General features: G+C 45.6%; 1 protein-coding gene across 17 annotated transcripts in view; it reads left to right on the top strand.

The window, feature by feature from the left end:
* Positions 1–1,881: 1,881 nt before the first annotated feature.
* Gpr160 (G protein-coupled receptor 160) overlaps positions 1,882–19,336 on the top strand; it is a 42,007-nt gene continuing 24,552 nt past the window's right edge. Inside the window, exons 1-4 of one of the 17 annotated variants that reach the window (XM_031376506.1) lie at positions 2,002–2,193; positions 3,041–3,082; positions 5,229–5,347; positions 6,144–6,255. The gene's annotated coding sequence lies outside the window, so the exon portion shown is untranslated. The other 16 variants (XM_031376505.1, XM_031376503.1, XM_031376502.1 and 13 more) reach the window with 16 other exon arrangements.

Genomic DNA, 19,336 nt, shown 5'->3' with positions numbered 1-19,336 from the left:
CCAGGTTTCCCAGGACTTCCTTCTGCGTCTCCTGGGCCAGAATCACATTGATCGTGCTCTCCCCAGCAACAACATCTGCTACACTTTAGCTGGATAAATTACCTCCCTGATGGGGAGCAGGACTTTCCAAAAAGGTGAGGAATTATTGAGGCAGTATGTGTCTCTTGCAGACATCTGACAATTTAGAGGCGAGACAGTTGGGATGAAAACCTCTGATATAGACTTTCTAAGCTTTCTAGACGATGGGTTTCCCACCTCTATGAAGCTCCTCAGGAAATGGCCTCCCAGATACATGCAGAAGTGCATTTCCATGGTGACTCCAAATTAATCAAGTTGGAGGGCAGGTTAACCATCACAGCACTTTTCTGGATGAATTTTGTCAGAAAAGGAGACAGAAGAGGCCTTGGGCTCACTTCAGTTCCATTATTTCAGAAGAGGAGAAACTGGGAAGCAACGGGTCTGCCAGAATCTCACCAGCAGCTCCCCAGACAGGAGCCTCCTGGGAAGGAATCTGGTATGTAGTCATCCTAACACCTCTAGATGGGTATTAATAATACATTTGGGGATGGAGGGAGAGAGTGGGCATGTGGGGATACTTGGGAATTCTAGGAGCACGTGAAGACCGTTGAGAAAGGCACTGGGAGAGTGTAGGCTGGCTCCTAGGAGCTACTCCTCCAGCCCTCTGCTAGCAAGGCACCACTCCACGGATCGATTGCACTGCCTGCCCTGTCAAGCCTAGCCGGCAAGGTTGTACAGTTAGTTTAGAGAGATGTGTGTATGGCTGGCCCTGTTTGATGTCCACACTCCACAGATGGTGGCTTGCTGTTTTTCTTAGGTCCATGAACTGACTGCACACCTACTGTTCTCCCTCCCTCTCTGCAGAATCAGCCATTTCTGGCCATCTCCTATCTCTTCAGGGGAGGGGGAAGAGGGGGAGCTCTGGGATGAAGCACCTCACAGTCTCATTTGATTTCATCATCTCTCCTTTCTTCCAGGATGTTTTCTCTGAGCTGGGAGATGGGCACACCCCAATTCCCCTTACAGCCCACATTTAACACCCAGGGGGCCTTTACTGCCCTGTCAGGCTATTTCTGAGTTCCTGGCAAGGTCCGTTCAGCCCCAGTGGCAGGTGGAAAGGCCTAGACTACAATTCCTCGAATGGATCCCCTTAGAGAGCAGTGGGAGACAAGCAAGTATGCCATGCTTAAATGTTTAAATGACTAACAAGCCATAGGCTCTCAACAAATATTTGCTGAATTATCACTGGCTGGCAAAGAAAGAAATGCAATGTATGTTAATGCAGACTTTGGTTTTGAAAAATCAAAATTTACAGTGCACTAAGTCAACTGCTTGGTGGCTCAAGTCTTGTGGCCTTGGGGACATATTCATCTGCAGAAAATTGCCAAAAGGTAAACTTGAGAAACTGGTTACAGAGCAAGACGGGGTGGGTGACACAACAGCATGTTGGGTGCATCTCAGGCTGGGTTTGGGTCCTCAAAGCCTGACTCTAAGAAAGATTTTCTCCTCACCCTGCAACTCCTGCGGTCTTCTGCCTATTCAATCGATCAACTCGGTTGCCTCTTGTCGCCCAACCCGCAGGGGGCGTCCTACGCACTGTCAGCTGGAGAGTGCGCGCTTGCAAGCGCTTGGACGCCAGAGGCTGATTTTGTCCAGTACGAGCCAGATGGGAGACCCCAAGTGTAGAGTCACGCACCTTACCCTGAGCACTCCTGGCCTTGGCTAGGCTGAAAGAAAAGAAGAGCCTCCGCATTTACTCAGGCTGTAACCCTAGACCGGAGGCGGGGCCGGGCGAGCGGAGGTGAGCCTTGCGTGGCCACGCCCCTGGAGGGGGGGGCTCACCTGGGGCGGGTGGAGCGTGGGTAGGCGGGGCGAGCGGAGGTGAGCGACGCGCGGCCCCGCCCCCTCGGGCAGTCAAGGAGGTTGGCAGCTTCAGGCCGCTCGCGCTTCGCGGGGAGCCGAGGATCGCTGGCTGGGGTGAGCGCACGACTCGTGGAGGCCACTGGCCTGTCGCGTCACGACGAGGTTTCCCTTCCTAGGACTCGGGGTGACGCCGCGGTGCGGAGCAGGAAGCCACTGCCGACGTCTGTGGCGGACGAGGGGGCAGTGTCCCACGGGTGCCCGGTCCCCACGCGGCGGTTCCGAGCCTTGTGCAGCAGCAGGCAGAGGGGTGAGGTGGGTGTGTGACGTTCCTCGCTGACGTGCGGGGCGGTTGAACCCTGCCTGGGCGCACCGGGTCACTGCTGCTCGGCAAGGCAGGGCGGTCGGCACTGGAGCGGAGCGGCTGGCTCGGGGACCCGCCCTGGGGAGCGAGGCTTAAGCAACTTATCTCGTTCTGCGGTGGTTGCCAAACGGTGGCAACCCTCCGCCGTGTCCCTGTTTCCCCCTGCGGAGGCCACCACACACACCTGGCTACGAGGAAGGAAAAGGAAATGTGCCCACTTCGTCTCCAACTTGTGCAAGTGATCTGATTGGGGCGTGGTTCCTTAGATCCCAGAAGTAGATCCATACTCACAGTGACAGAGGACACGCGAAAAGTGGTGCTTTATGTTTGTGAAGGGATACTAGCACATATTGGCATGGCCTGTCCCTAGCATTTCCTTGTGAGTCAAGTTTTTAAAGTTAACAGGTTGGCTCCTATGAGAATTTCAGGTAAAACGAGAGCCCTGTTAGAGCAAAACTTGTGGAACTTGACTGTGCCCTGGTTTTGGAATGTTCTGGAATTTGAGGACATATTTTTAGCTTTTGAAAAGGTATCATAATTACATTTTACCATTTAAAAACGTTTCTATGTGTCTGTCTGCATGCCTGTGTTCTGTCTTCCCATGTGCATACATGTGAAAGAGGGCAGCTTTCAGGAATAGTCTCGTGTGTTAGGGTTTGCATCTCAGGCTTATACCAAGAGCCCTTAGCCCTGAGCCCTTTTGGCTGGCCCAATAATTACATTATTTTAAAAAAAAACTGATCTTTTAGAATTACTGACTGAAGTTGAATTATAAATTGAGGATTTGTTTCATTTCAGGGGTCTGGAGCACACTGGGCCGTGAGAGAATGATAGCCAAAGGTGGGATGTTAGGCATACAAGTCCTTACTCTTATTTTTGCATTTGTTTGATATTTCCCTTTAAAAGTTGCAACACCACCTTTTCCCCCCCAGAAGGTGAGTCACCACAGGTGATTCTAGTTTCAGAGCCTATCATATATAATTATTTTTCATAATTCAGATATGAATACTGCCTCATCAGACTGATCAGAAAAAATCAGTCTCTGCTTCTCTCTCTCTCTCTCTCTCTCTCTCTCTCTCTCTCTCTCTCTTTCTCACACACAAACACACAAGAAGGCACAAGTATATGTTAATTGGATCAAGTTGCTGCAGGTGGGTGCTGGCTCAGCTTTTTACACACACACACACACACACACACACACACACACACACACACACACACACACACACACACACACACACACACACACACACACACCATGAACAAACAAACGGGGTTAGGTTGCCTCCTGTCAGGCAGTTTTGCATCAAATGTGTTAGCATTTTTTCCAATGGCTCAAATCCCTTCTAAGTTATACTCAGCAGAAAAACAGGCCCAGGCTTCCAGTGTGGCTCAGCAGTAGAGCATTTGCCTGACATGCTCCAGGGCCTGAGTTGGGTCTGCAGGACCCTCAGTTCCCCAAAAGAAATCCAGAGTAGTGAACACCCGTGTGATCTCGTATCGCATCTCTGTAATATTCTGTATGTCAAAAGTTTATTCAGTGATGAAGACAGCATGAGATGAGTGGGCATGTACTTAAACCTTGAAAAAGATCTGGAGCCTTTCTCATATTTACTCCACTTGGCTTCTGGGATCGTGAAACAAATACCCAGGAAAAGAGCTTGCCACGCACACTTTGCGTGACGGCGGTGTTTGAGGCGTAAACTTCAAGGAAAGTCAGTCTTCCTGCCTCCGCATTGTTGCCTGGCACCCCAAACTCAGAGGTAGCCCAGATACGTCCTCGTACTTGTGTGCTAGGGGCCCACCAAGATATCATTTCTTAACAGCTAGAAAAAGAAAATTTGGACATTGCTCTCTGACTTTCACCAATGTTCCAACATCCTAGTCAAACCCTGGTTTGGAATGTTAAGCCATCCAAACTAATTGCCTCCAGCATTGTGGGTAGGGCATTAAAGCTTACAGAAAGAGTCAACATACAGCATAGAGCATTCAGCATTCTAGATGCAGCAGTCTGCGGTCAACATTCGAACTCGCTAGCACTGGGATTAGAACTAGAACTTAGACTAGCAGCCCCCGGGGCCCAGAGCGCTTGGGCCCGGGGGTCGGTGGGGGGTGCAGCACCAGTTGAGATTCGAGAGAGTAAGCATTTGAGATTCGAGCATTCAGCATTGAGCATTTGAGATTCCAGCCTCTACCCTCTTGGCTCCCGCGCCTGCAGCCCCCTGAGACTCCGGCCGGCCCATGTGGCCCGAGCATGCTCAGAGCCCGGGGGTGCTGCACCAGTCTAGAGGAGATGGCTGATGTTTTAGATCCCCTCAGATGTACCTCGACTACTGAGCTGCCAGATTTTTCATTTCTCTTTTGCAACGATTGTAAAAGCCTCATGTCAATTTTTAAAGACATACACTCAGACCTTACACCATTCGTGTCGAGTCTGTTTGTCAAAGCTGAATCCTGTGCACACCTGGCCAGAACCCATTGTCCCGTGGAACAAGGGACCCCGTAAGAAACCCCAGTCCGTGGCAAGAGCTGACTCCTGCAGTGGTGCGTGGCCCACACCATGCTTTTCTTTTTATCTGTGTGGACAGAGATTTGTGTTCATCTAACTTAGTTCTTTTTTTAAAAAAAAAAAACAAAACATATTATATGTATGTACACTGTAGCTGTCTTTTAGATACACCAGAAGAGGCCATCAGATCTCCTTACGGATGGTTGTGAGCCACCATGTGGTTGCTGGGATTTGAACTCAGGACCTTCAGAACAGCAGTCAGTGCTCTTACCTGCTGAGCCATCTCACTGGCCCTAACTTAGTTCTTTTGCCTTGGGTTTTAACCTGTAATTCTTAATGCGTTCTATCATGTTTGCCTGTCATATTGTTAAAGTGTAAGATCCCAAGAGCAAAGGGCTGAAGTTTGGTAAACAAACAAGGGGATACAGACTCCTAACTTCACTACAACTGAATATAATATTCCTTTTTTATTTCAAGAAAGGTGCCTGCCGTGACAACTGATTGGTGAAGTGTTAGAAAAATCACCTCAAAGGGAAATTTGAGACCACTTATTCTTGAGTCAAATGAATGACCATGGCCTAGGAACACAGATTCAGGTTGGCCCAAATAAGATGTTCTAATGTGAAAATTGTCTCATAATGATTTTTTTATAGTTATAGAACAATAAAGTCATAAATTAAACCATTTAAAAATATAACATTGATGGAAACATGAGGAAGGCCATCACAGCAAAGAGGCAAAAGCCTTTGTCAGATACTACTGCCTGATACATCCTTAACTCTTGGGTGGTGGAAGCTAGTGGTCCTACTAAGTTAATGCACTGCAAAGGATTTTACTTGATAGTCACAAAGATGTGGGGTCAAGACAGAATTGGGCAATGAGTGGTTGCTAAGCAGACTAAAGATAGCACAAAATGGTTTGGTTCTTGATCTACAACATTCTAGCTCTCCACAGTCACAGAGCTCTAGTCAGTTAAACCATACACAACGGCTATCACAAAGCTCTAGTCAATTAAATCATATACGTCTATAGTCACAGAGTTCTAGTCAATTAAACCATAGACATGTATAGTGTGGTGTTTTTGGTTTCCTTCTGGGAATCTGGTCCACAATACCTCAGTAAAATTGTTTGGGGACTGATTCAGTTTTCATTGTATGAGTCAAGTATGCAGTGTCTGTCAGGTACTTAGGTCTGTAAACCCACTGCCTTCGTTTCTGAGAAATTAGGAAAGCATCGATAGATTCCTTTGCAGTTTTGTCAAAATGAGGTGGGAGGTGAGTTTCATTTTCCACCTCCACTGTTTGTGGCCATCTCACAGTTTATAGATGGTTAGGAAAGAAAGGCTAGAACATGTGGACGTTAGCTACAAGCTAAATAATTCTTTTCCTGAAGGTAAGGAGACCTGGGCCTCATTGTCTCTGTCTTCTGTTACCTGGCTGAGGAAAATGGATGCCTAAAGGATCCCCGTCTGTTTTAAAGAGAAGAATTTCAGCTGTTTACTGAGGTAACATCATTACATCATTTCAGGCCTGTCAGAATTCTTTGTCAATGGGACTATTTCTTTGATAGATACAGAGAAGCTTTTTTAAAAACTGTACACAACTGCTCAAGACAGTTTGTTTAAAACCACCCCCAAGCTTGAAAGATCACAGCTCTCTATCATCAGGTGAATGGATTAACAAATTACATTCACACAAAGGAAAATATCGATATATCATACTAAATAATGTTTATAATATAGATACATCTTTAAAGCATTATGCTAAGTGAATTAACTCATATACAAACACCTACATTTTAAATGTTTTCTGAAAGAATTTCATATATTTTTTGACCATATTCATTCACTCTTGCCCTACTCCTCACCTTTATCTTCCTACCCACCCAATTTCTAGTTGTTGCTGCCTCCACCGTCATTGTCATCATCCTCTTCCTCTTCCTCCTCCTCTTCCTCTTCCTCTTCCTCCTCCTCCTCCTCCTCTTCCTCTTCCTCCTCTACCTTCTTCTTTCTTCACTTTTCTCTGTCCTCTGTCCTCCTCTACCTCCTCTTCCTCCTTCCTCCTTCACTTCCTCCCCTCTCCCCTTGCCATCCAGTCCAATTTATGTTACCCAACTATTCTTGGGTATGGGCCCCATAATGTGGTTGACCTATCAGGAGTCACACAATTAAAGAAAACCCACTCTCCCTCTTCCAGCAGCTACCAAATGTTAATGGCTTATCAGCTAGTGGGATTTTATGCTCTCCTCCCCCTCCTACATGCTTGTGTAGTCTTGTGCATGTTGTCATAAGTGCTATGAGTCATGTGTTATCATCCTGTCAAATCTTGAAAACACTGTGTCTCAAGTTATCCACCACCTTTGGTGCTCACACTCCTTCTGCCTCTTCTTCTTTGAAGATCCCTGGTCCTTGAGGGAAAGAATTTGACATAAATATCTCATCTCATGTATAGCTGAGTACTTTCCAGTATCTCTACATGCTAACCAGTTGGGGATCTCTGTGCTAAATTGCCATCTATTTCAAGAAGCTTCTCAGAAGAGGGTTGAGAGATGCACTAATCTGTGGACATAGCCATAAATTATTAGGAGTTGTTTTAACACTGTATCCATTTGGCAGATTAATAGATAGTATCAGGTTCTTCCCTAGGACCTATCAAGCCACAGGTTCTGGGTCCAGTTAACAGTGCCAGGTATATGGTCCATCTCATGGAACGGGCTTTAGATACAATCAGTGGTTGGTCACTCCCATAACATCTGTGCTACTCAGTGGGCATATCTTGTCAGACAATTTGTGATTGTAGTTTTTAGGGTTCACAGTTGGGTGAGCTTGAACCCCTGCTAGTGTGCATAGTACTTTTTGGCTGTATGAAAGCTAGCCAGTTGGGGTGAAGTTTGCAGTTGAGTACCAGCTAGATTTCCCCATGTTTTATAACTTAGCACGTAGTGTTTTCAGCAGTAGGGTCTTGAGGTCAATCTCTGAAGAGTAGCTAAGTGCGTTGGCAATAGCCTGGACTGTTTGGGGATCTATGGAACTCCACTGGCCAGTTCAGAGTCGCCTTTTGTACCTTTTCCTTGGAGGTAATCAAGCTTAGGATGCTAATGTTAAACATGCTAATGATTTAAAAGAAAAAGATGGCAGCAGCCTGAGAACCTGGGGACACAGATGTATCCCTGGCATGAAATCACTTACATAGCTATTCCAAATGAGTTTTCTCCCTAATCCTCTAAATAAGAAGCAGAGAGAGAAAGTTGCCAAGTCTCTAAGTGACCAGGGAGTGGCCAAAATACTTCCTCTTTTCTGATAGAGAATACTGCTGAAAGCCATTATAAGGAATACCACAAATGCGACACCATCTTTACCCTGATCTGTGTGGCTAAAGGGGATAAAAACATTAGAAAGGCAGACTGCTCCCTTGTTGGCCTAGAATTGAGAGGAGAGGCATGGCATTCCAGTCATCAGCATGCTGCCTTTCTGTGTTTCAATACATAACTCTCCTGCCCCACGTCACCCATCCTGTGAGTGTATAGAGGGGTATTTTTGTCTTTTGATTAAGGGTGGCGATGTCTAAGGGAGCCATAGTTAGCTTCAAGTCATCTTTTTAAAGATTTATTTTTATTTATGCATATGTGTGTATTTCTGGGGGGGGGCGGGGAGATGGTGCCTGAAGTGGCCAGAAGAAGGTGTTGGATCTCCTGGGCCTGGAATTATAGATGCTTGTAAGCTACATAACAAGGATGCTGGGAATCACACTTGGGTCCTCTGGAAGAACAGCAAGTACTTTAAGCCTCTGGGCCATCTCTACAGTCCTCTTTTGTTGTTGTTATTTTTCTGATAAAGAGTCCATGGAACCCAGGCTAGCCTCAAACTCTGCATGACCCTGAGATGACCTTGAAGGCCTGCCACACTTGCCTCTTGCTGTGATTCCCTCTCTCGGTTCTATCCAGTTCTGGATATTAAACTCATGGTTTACTGTATGGTAGGCAAGAACTCTACCGATGAGGCTGTGTTCTCAACCTCTCAAGTCATTGGAAGAAGAAAATTTTGACTAAGAGTCTATGTTATTCTTTTTATTTATTATACACTTTTTATTTGAGACACAGTTTTGCTCCGTAGCCCAGGACTTCAGTGTGTAACCCTCCTTCCTCAGCCTGCCGAGTGCTAGGATTACAGGCGCGGGGCATCTTGCCTAGCTTCACATATGCTGTTGTTTGGGAGAATGGTGGGGTGATTTTGTGTGTATACAATGGTGTGCTCCCCTGTCATGTCTCTGGAGGCCAAAGGTTGATGTCAGGCATCTTCTTCCGTCACTCTTCGGCTTGGTTTTTTTTTTTTTTGAGAGATGATCTTACTGAACTTGAAGCTCACCATTTCTACTAGGCTAGCAAGCTAGAAAGCCCCCAGAACCCACCCCTTCCTGCCCCAGCTTCAGTGCTGGGTTACAGTCCCACCCAACCACACCTGGCTTTTTTATAGATGTTCTGGAGATCTGAACTTGCTTCCTCATGTTTACCCACCAATCCACACAACCATGCCTCTCACAAACGTGTCTAATTCTTACAAAATCTCTTTTACACTGAGCATCAAAGCCCATTTTGCAGAAGGGAATCATGCTTGGAAGACTTACTAGTTAGCTCTATGGCCTATAACTAGTAAAGTCGTGCAGCCGGAGTTTCAGGGCTGAAGCCTGAGCTCAGAACTGAGGTTTTCACCCCTCCCCAGCCCACCCCTGCCCCATTCTAATACTACAATTATTAAGAAAGCAAGCAATGATAAAAGAACAGAAAAAGAGGATTCAGGCACCATTTTGGGACAAAGGGACAAAGCAGGTCCAGCGGCCCCAAGTTCTTCTTCAGGGAACCATGAGCTTTAGGTTTAAATGGAGAAGGAACTGGGACGAGGGCGAGAGATGTGAATGCATCGTTGAGCAGTCCTGATCAAGGTGTGGTCTGGTTGACCAGTGCCTCAGCTGACTCTGCAATGTGGTCCAGAGAACTTGCTATCACTCTTGTCACTTTAGGGGAGCAGTCTGGTTCCTACAGGGTGATTACTTTTGATGCCAGAGGATCACCCCTCTATGGAGACATTGCTTTCAGCTGAGAGTAGCCTGTCATGTGGGGCTTCCCTGTTCCTGGGTGTTCTCAGTCTTGAAGGGAATGAACTAGGTTGGATAGACAGCCACTCCTGGAGTAACATGCTTGTGCAGAGTCAAGTGGGTGTCTGAGCCAAAGCAAAGGAGGCCTGGTGCCCGGCTTTCAGCCTGCATTTAGTTACTCTGTAAGCCTTGATGTCTTTTTATCAAAAGTAGAATCTAACTACCTGAGAGAAGTGAGGTTCACATTATTCCCAACCTCTCTTAGTATTCCACAGTCTTCATTATGCACTAGCTATAATCCAGGTGCTAGCTCCATAGTACAAACTCACCATACTTCTATGATGACACACCGGGCACATGAATCATATCCAACCAACAGAAATGTCTTCTTAGACCAGCACAGAGTTAAAAAAGAATGATCCTGCATTGAACAGTCAGATTTGGACCCAAGAGACAGCAGCTCCGGAGGCTAAGGTGGAAGGAACTTGGGTAGGCCTTCCATCTCAAAATGAAGTAATTATAAATAACAGTGAGGTGATATTACAGAAGATCAAGTGTGGAGCACATGATTAGAATCTCAGCAAGTCTGGAGGCTGAAACAGAAGAATAAACAAATTCAAGGCCAGCCTGAGCCATATAGCAAAACCCTATCTCAAATAAAAAAAAACAAGTACAGGGACTGGAGCCAATGGTAGAACCTAACAGACCCTGGGTTCCATTATAAGACATTGTTTTTATTTTTGTTTGCATGAATGTGCATGTGGTGTATATATACACACATGTGTGTGTGTGTGTGTGTGTATGCATGTTTACATGTGTAGGGGCACACTACGACTGGGCATATATGTTTGCATACACATGAAGGCCTTAGGCTGATGTCACACGTGATCCTCAATCATTCTTCCACCTTATTTATTAGTCAGAATCTCTCAGCCAAACACAGAACTCCCCAATATGTCTAGTGTAGCGAGGGATCTGGGGATCCCTTGTCTCCACCCTCTAAGGCTGGAGATGCAAACTGGCTGCCATGCCACCCGTTATTTATGTGGCTTGTAGAGATTCACACTCTTGTCCTGCTTCTCACTCAGGATTTAACCACTGAGCCATTTCCCTAGCCCTCAAGCACCAGAAAAAAAAAAAAAATTAAAGGGCCAACCAAAGACAAGCTCAGAGGCTCTTGCCCTTTGAGCATGTGAAAAGGCTTGTGTCTCACATTCTGCATGTGCCTGTGTCAAGGGAACATGTTAGGCTACTGTTCTGGCTGGCTTTATGTCAACTTGTTGGAGCTCAAGTCATTCGAAAGAAGAAACCTTGATTGAAAGAAATGCCCCCACCAGACTGGCCTGTGGTCAAGAGAGGTGTACTTTCTTAACTAGAGATGGATGTGAGAGAGGGCCCAGCTTGCTGTGGGCGGTGCCAGCTCTGGGCTGTTGGCCCTAGCCTGCATAAAAGATCAAACGGAACAAACCAGTAAGCAGCGTTCCTTCACGGACTCTGCTTTAGTTCCTGCCAGATCTCCCTGGATGGTGGACCACACGCTGTGAAGCTGTGAACTGGGATCAGCCATTTCTTCCCCAAGTGGCTTTGGCTATGGTGTTTATCCCATCGAGAGTCCTAACTATAACAGTAGGCATTTCCTCATACTCATGCCTTTCTGGGTTACACGACATTTTAGTTTTGCAGGGGTGAAGTCAGTGTTGGAAGCTTCAGGGTGGGAAAGGAGTGCCCACAGTAGGTCCTCAGAACCTCCTTGTAAGTTAGAAGGTAGGGCTTGTGTGCCTTGGGAGCTGCAGCCAGGCTCTGATAGCAATGTGGATCCTGAGGCTGGGTTCTGGGATTGCCCTGAGCTAGATCCCAGGTCCACTGAAGAAGGGCTGTCCCAATTTCTCCCAGGCTTCTCCCTATTTCTGCTCTGTTCACCTGACTCCTAACTGCAAGTCTGCTCCTACATGATGCTTAGGCATGGCTTCTCAGAAAAAGCTCAGCTTGAATGAGGAACCGAGGCACTCACCCACAGCCCAGTCTTCCAGATGCTTCAATTTCCTCAATTTGAAGCTTTCTGTTAAGGGTCATGGGGTTGATATTCTCATCTCTGCTGTAGCTGCAGTTTCATCACAGTTAACGTTCTGTTGAGAAAATGGTTTTCCTTCCTCAGAGTCCTTGGGTCTGCAGGCCTGGGCACCCGCAGACGTGAGCCCATGGAATGGTTTTGGCGAAAACAAGGTGCTGCTTTGAGGACTTTGTCAGTAGACTGTTGCTGTAGGTGTGTCCTGGTGGACAAGCAAGGGCTGCAAATGGAATGCCTATCTTAGGCCTAAAGACATGAGCCAACAGACGTGAGCTCATCTTAAATACACAGATGTTTTGTAAATGGCAGGCCAGCAGACTGCTGGTGGACCTTTCTAGAACTCTATAGTTCAAGTTTGACTGTGTATTCTGTTATGATCTCATTGCCCAGATAAAAGAGGGACTGACCATTGGCTTGAGCAAGAAAAAGCAAGACAGAACAGTCCAGAGTGAGGACAGAGTGTGCGGGGACTGATTTCTGGTTGTTCCATCACCGCACTGAGTAACATTTTCTTACTGCGTTTAGCCCCTCCATATTATTCCTCTTATATAAAACAGAGATAATAATGCCCACCTTCGGAGATGAGCCTTATATGCAGTGCATGCATAGGGCTCATGGGGAATAGGGATTCCCTGTTGTTCTTGACAACGGAGGTCTCCCTGTTATTGTTGATGACTGAGCCTGCATGGCATGTTTACCTTGAGTCTTAATTAGGGTTTCCATTGCTATGAAGAGACATCATGACTGAGGCAACTCTTATACAAGAAAACATTTCATTGGGGCTGGCTTACAGTTTCAGAGGTTCAGCAGGTGCCCATTATCCTCATGGCAGGAAGCATGGCAGCACGCAGGCAGACCTGGTGATGGAGAAGGAGCTAGGAGTTGTACATTATAATCTGCCTGTCACCAGGAAAGACTGTCTCACACTGAGCAGAGCCTGAGCATATATCTATTACTTCAAAGCCCGCCTACACAGTGGCATGCTTATTCTGAATTGTCACACCTCCTCCAAGAAAGTCACACCTCCTAATAGTGCCACTTCCCATGGCCAAACATACTGAAACCACCACACTTGTTTTGGGTAGACTTTATCTACCCCATGATGCTAGAAGGAAGACAGAAAGTTACAAGTGGTTTCCAGATCTGACTTCTCTTTCTAGGGGGATCTATAGGCTGCCCCATGACCTGGTTTTCCCTGACAAATGGTGTGTGTGCTTCATGCATTGGCAGCTTTCAAATGGGTAAGAACTCTGAACTCAGGCCTCTGGCTCTGTGATTTGGGAATGAAATCCTCTCTTGACTGTGAAAGTCATGGAATACCCCAGCCCCACCCACAAACATGCGTTCATGAGGATGTAAGAGCTCCCCAGTATGGAAGTACAGGCTGTCAATCTAGAATGAGAGCTAGGCACAGGAGCCTCTGGTGCACTCCTGCCTGGAGGACCTCAGGGGTTGAGTTGTCCGGATTGCTGGTGACTCCTGTGCCATGGGGCTACACATCCCTCACAGGTGTTATGCGAGCCACGAAAGTTCCATGAAGTCCTGACCATGGCACAGTGAAGACCCCATCCAACTTGCCTCTGCCAATGAGAAAACCCAACTCTTTCCTCAAAGGGAACAAGAGAAAGTTTATTCTGGAGTCAGATATGAGTGACCATGGTTTAGGACCACACATTCTGTGTTTATGAAGCTTTTATAGTAACAGAACAAAGAAAGCCAGAAATCAAGATTCTTTTCAAATATTTCAGTGGCTCTATCAAGTAGGTGGGTCATAGCAAATCGGGAGAACTCTATCTTTATCAGCATCTGCCATCAGATACTGTCACCATCCTTGGCCCTTTATTGCTGAAAACTCCAGGTCTGTTTATATATTCCAAAGTATCTTTTTCTGTTAGGCACAGGATGTTAGGCCAGACACAGAAGTAGACAAGGAATGGCTATTTAGGGGCTAAAGATAGCCCAACATAATTGTAATTACTTCTGGATCTGCAGCATTCCACCATCTCCACAACACTAAAATTAATCAGTCCCACAGGCTCTGCAGACAGCTTCTTCCCAGAAGTCCTTGTTCATAGTCCGTCATGGGAACTCTGGAGCAGTAGTGCAGTTTACTTTTTAACTTGGAAAAGTATTGAATTCTTAACTAACATTTATACTTTAAGTATTAAACATTTTTCTTTCTTCTTAAAAGGCTGTCTGGTTTAACCATCATCCAGTAATGAGGCTTTGCCAGCATCTGTCACTGTTGGCTTTGGCTGCCTCCAAGGAGAGAGAGGAAAGTGAACTGAGTTTCTGGTGAGAAGTGAACCTAGAAATGGGCACACAAATGGGGAGACGGTGGCGTGAGTGCCCATTCCTTATGTCTCTGAGGAGTCCATGAGGAGTGCCTGCTTGTGGGGACTGAAGGTCTGGCTAGCTCATAGGCTAGAAGCATTGTATGAATGGAGGAACAGCGGGCTCCCTCCAGGCAGCAGAGCCCTTCCCTTCATAGCTGGTACCCTGACCCAGTCAGCAAATGCTGAGGGAGAATGAGTGGCATGTTCTGAACCTCAGCTGTGCCTCAAAGTCCGTCTCAGAGCATCTGCAATGCAGCACATCTCACTAGGCCCGGGCCTTTGCCCTGCATCCAGCCAGCTGTTCTAGGAAGAAACCCTACTCCTTAGTTAACAGAACCAAACCTAGTCCTATCTCGCTAAGCCTTGGATGGCTTCCCTTTTCTCCCCTTACCCTGCCACACTCCAGGGATATCCTTGCCTCCCAATCATAATGCTGCCCTCCTTCAATCCTTTTCTATTTATATTAGTCAGGGTTCTCTAGAGTCACAGAACTTATGGGTAGTCTCTATATAGTAAAGGAATTTGTTGATGACTTAGTCTGTAGTTCAACTCCCAACAATGGTTAGGAGCAGCTGTGAACGGATGTCCAAGGATCTAGCAGTTGCTCAGTCCTATAAGGCAAGCAGGTGAAGAAGAAGAAGAAGAAGAAGAAGAAGGAGGAGGAGGAGGAGGAGGAGGAGGAGGAGGAGGACAAGGAGGAGGACGAGGAGGAGAAGGAGAAGGTGGAAGAAGAAGAAGAAGAAGGAGAAGGAGGAGGAGGAGGAGGAAGAGGAGGAGGAAGAGGAGGAAGAGGAGGAAGAAGAGGAGGAGAAGAAGGAGAAGGAGGAGAAGGAGGAGAAGAAGAAAAAGAAGCCTTCCTTCTTCCAATGTCTTTATATAGATCTCCAGCAAAAGGTGTGACCCAGATTAAAGGTGTGTGCCACCATGCCTTTAATCCCAGATGACCTTGAACTCAGAGATCTTCCTGTCTTAATCTTCTGGGATTCATAGCCACTATGCCTCAAGATCCAGAAACTTGTATCTTCCAGCCTCCAGATTAGGACCACATGTGAGCCTTCCAATTCTGGACTGTAGTTCATTCCAGATACAGTCAAGTTGACAACCAGGAATGCCACTACACTATTCTATAAGGTTAAAAAGAAGTGATTTTATTTTTATTTTTATTTTTTTAATTATATGTAAGTACACTGTAGCTGTCTTCAGACACTCCAGAAGAGGGCGTCAGATGTCATTAAGGATGGTTGCTTGCTCTGGCCCCGCATGTTTATTTGTTAGTGAAAGGCTTGATGAGTTGGTGTCATCCTTGTAGAGGGACCATGCTAAGCCCTGCCTTTCCAGCTTTAGTGTATATGCTTCTGAGAGGGGCGTTGACACCTTGTGTGATGATTAATCATCTCGACCGACAGCTTGATTAGATGCAGAGATGCCTAGGGATTACTGCAAGTGTCTCTTCTGCTGTGACTGGGACGGTGTTTCCAGAGATTACTGGCATGTGGGAGAGCCACCTAGTATGAGCTTGGGGCCCAGGTGGAACAAAAGCTGAAGAACAGGGAAGCCATCACTAGTGGCCCGCTATATCATTATATGTGTGTGTGTGTGTGTGTGTGTGTGTGTGTGGTGTGAATGTATGAATGCCAGGAAGCATGTATGGAAGTGGGGTTTGAACTCAGATCATCAGATTTGTACACCAAACCATCTTTACACACAGACCATCTCTTTCCTGCTAATTTTGTCACAGCAACAAAGTCTGACTAATACACATCCTGACTTACCCTCCCCCACCCACCCGGGGATCCACAGATACTAACCTTCTGGTGTACGTCCTTCTCCATTTTCCTTTTGTTTTGTGACACATTCACTGTGTAACCCATGTGGGCCTCAGGCCAAGGCTTTGGCATCTGCCTCCTGAGTGCTGGGACTGCAGATATAATCCAACTTTCCCCTAAACTTAGTACATTTAACATTTATAAACAGTGCTAGCATTTTAACCTAGTTGTCCTGCTGTGACTAAAGTTTACCATTTTGCTTTTCCATGACTTTGTAAATAGTAATGGTGTCACGTTCTCCCAGCAGTTATCAACCATTCTCTTAAAAACATAGAGGACTGGGGTTGCAGCATAACAGCAGAGGGGTGTCACCATGTGCAAAGCCCTGGGCTTGAATCCCAGAACTAAAATAATACTAAAACCAAAATCAGTTAACTAATCCATTGCTCATTTTTATTGTAAATTATTCTGTATTGGATGTAATAAACCTTTGATCTAATTTCACAGTATTCAAGATGGGATGCCATACAAATCATTAGATTCAAAGCTTCTGAAGAAAAGAAGTTTTCTTCATTATTACAAAAGTATTGTTAATTATGGCAAATGTAAGATGGTGTAAAAAATAGATGTATACCTGTGTTCTCCCCACCCGGACATGACTGTTATAGGTATATGGCAGGAGAGCCTTACCTGAGAACCTGCTGGAGTGCAGACTCTTGGAACAAACTCAACATGTATTGAATCATGACCCTTCACTTGACTACACCATGTTCAAGTCTGAGAATTATAGCATGCACAGCCATGTTCCTACCAGTGGTATAGTCTTTTCCTCTCAGAGCTTTACACAAATATCTTTACTGTCTGGGAATCTAGGGGAACTCTGCCACCCCTGTCTGTGACTGGCCCTGCTCTCCATAGCTTTGTCTTCTGTCACTGAACACTATGTGACAGTGTTTTCCTGTTTGTCCACTTTCCCCCAGAACATGCATCTCGTGGCTTCAGGGAGTAGTCCATCGACTGACTGTGTCATAGTTCATTGGCTGACTCCTATTGTTATCAGGTTGTTTTGATTCTTTGCAGGGAGGGTGTTTTATGGCTGTTGGAAATACACCAAAATGAGTTGGTCACATTTGTCACAAAGAGCTTTCTTCCTTACTTCCTTTTAGTTAGTTCTTGGAATGCTGCTATTGGGCCAAAAATATGACTGCTTTAATACATGCCCCAGGTATGCACGAAGCCCCACACCAGCCTAGGCCTGTGTGACGTCTATGACAAATGGTACAGCAGAGCTTATATCTCCACTTTTATCATGCCTGCAGAACTGGCTCATTCGAAGGTGACTGGGGAAGGGGACGTATATGACGGAGGGATAGGCAGTTGCCTGTGGTGGTAGAGCTCCTTCCTGGCTGAGTCCTAAGTGGTACTAGATACGACTGACTAGGAAGTGGTCTCTTTCATGGTGTGTGTGTGTGCTGTGTGCACAGTTTAGACTTTCCTCACATGTCCTGAGGTGCAGGAGTAAAACTTGCCTACAGTAATTCCAGATGTGAAGTGACGACTCTGTAATCCCCAAATCTGTAGGACATGATTGGGACCAGACTTGGTTTTGCTTCCTAAGTCTCAGACCGTTAGGTTATAAAACACCAGATTCTTGTTTTAAGTAAATTTTATTCTGGAAGGTGTCCTAAGATTTTTTTGATAAAGAAAAAGTGAGCTTTCAGATCTACAAATGTGATTCAGTTAGAGTTTGAACTTCAGTGCATGCAGGGGAGGAGGGAGAGAGGGAGAGTGTTATATTTTTTTAAGATTCATGTCTGTGACTCTGTGATGTACCCGTGGGTCACAAACCCTTTGTGGGGGGCAAATGACCTTTTTCACAGGGGTCACCTAAGACCATGGGAAAATTCAGATATTTACATTACAGTTTATAGCAGTAGCAAAATTACAGTTATAAAGTAGCAAAAAAAAAAGTTCTAAGATTGGGGTCACCATAACGTGTTAAAGGGTCACAGCATCAGGAAGGTTAAGAACCATGACTCTGTCATTTCCTGCCTTATTCACCTGATTCACTGAACCTGGAGACAGGTTAGGATCCAGTAAACCCAAGCAAACATCCCACAGTTCTGGGGTTATGGATGTAGTGACCACACCCAGAGTTTTACATGGTTGCTGAGGATTTGAACTCAGGTCTTCATGGTTGGTCAGCATTTGTTCTTAGATCTTACCCACTGATCCAGCCATCTCTACATCTCTTAAGTGGACCACTGATATTGTGTTCCATGAGTAGATCATAATTTGTCCATTTGTCTTTTGTGATCCTTTAAAAAGCTATCATGAATAAAGCTGCTGTGAACATTCTTGGATAAATCTTTAAAAATCACCTTATTGAGGTACAATTTATATGTCATTAAGCCCACTCATTGTAAGTTCACAAATCTGTTTTCTGTTTTCCAGAGGGGTTTTTTTTGTGAATATTTCTTTATTTTATTAGATATTTTCTTTATTTACATGTCATATGATTTTTCTTTTCCAGTTTCCCCTCCCAGGAACAAACAAACAAACAAAAACAACAAGAACAAACCCCTGTTGGCTCTCCCCTCCCCCTGCTTGCCACCCCACCCTCTCCCACTTATTGGCCCTGGCATTCCCCTACACTGGGGCACAGAACCTTCACAGGACCAAGGACCTCTCCTCCCATTGATGATTGATTTTGCAATCCTCTACTATACACATGCTGCCAGAACAATCAGTCCTACCATGTATACTCCTTGGTTGGTAGTTGAGTTCCTAGGAGGTCTGAGGGTACTAGTTAGTTCATATTGTTGTTTGTCTTAAGGGGCTGTAAACCCTTCAGCTCCATTGGTCCTTTCTCTAATTCCTTCATTGGGGACCCTGTACTCAGTTCAATGGATGGCTGTGAGCCTCTACATCTGTATTAGTCAGGCACTGTTAGAGCCTCTCAGGAGATAGCTATATCAGGATGGATTGTCCTTCCTTCAGTATCTGCTCCATAGTTAGTCTCTGCAACTCCTTCCATGGGTATTTTGATCCTCCTTTTAAGAAGGAATGAAATGTCCACATTTTGGTCTTCCTTCTTGAGTTTCTTGTGATCTGTGGGTTGTTCTTCCTGTATTCTGAACTTCTGGGTTAATAACCACTTATCAGAGAGTGCATACCATGTGTGTTCTTTTGTGATTTGGTTACCTCACTCTGGATGATATTCTCCAGATCCATCCATTTCCCTAAGAATTTCATAGATTCATTGCTTTTAATAGCTGAGTAGTACTCCATTGTGTAGATGTACCACAATTTCTGTATCCATTCC

This window comes from Mastomys coucha, unplaced genomic scaffold, assembly GCF_008632895.1.
Source record: "Mastomys coucha isolate ucsf_1 unplaced genomic scaffold, UCSF_Mcou_1 pScaffold17, whole genome shotgun sequence".
Taxonomy (NCBI): domain Eukaryota; kingdom Metazoa; phylum Chordata; class Mammalia; order Rodentia; family Muridae; genus Mastomys; species Mastomys coucha.
This window is presented reverse-complemented; position numbering and strand designations above follow the sequence as displayed.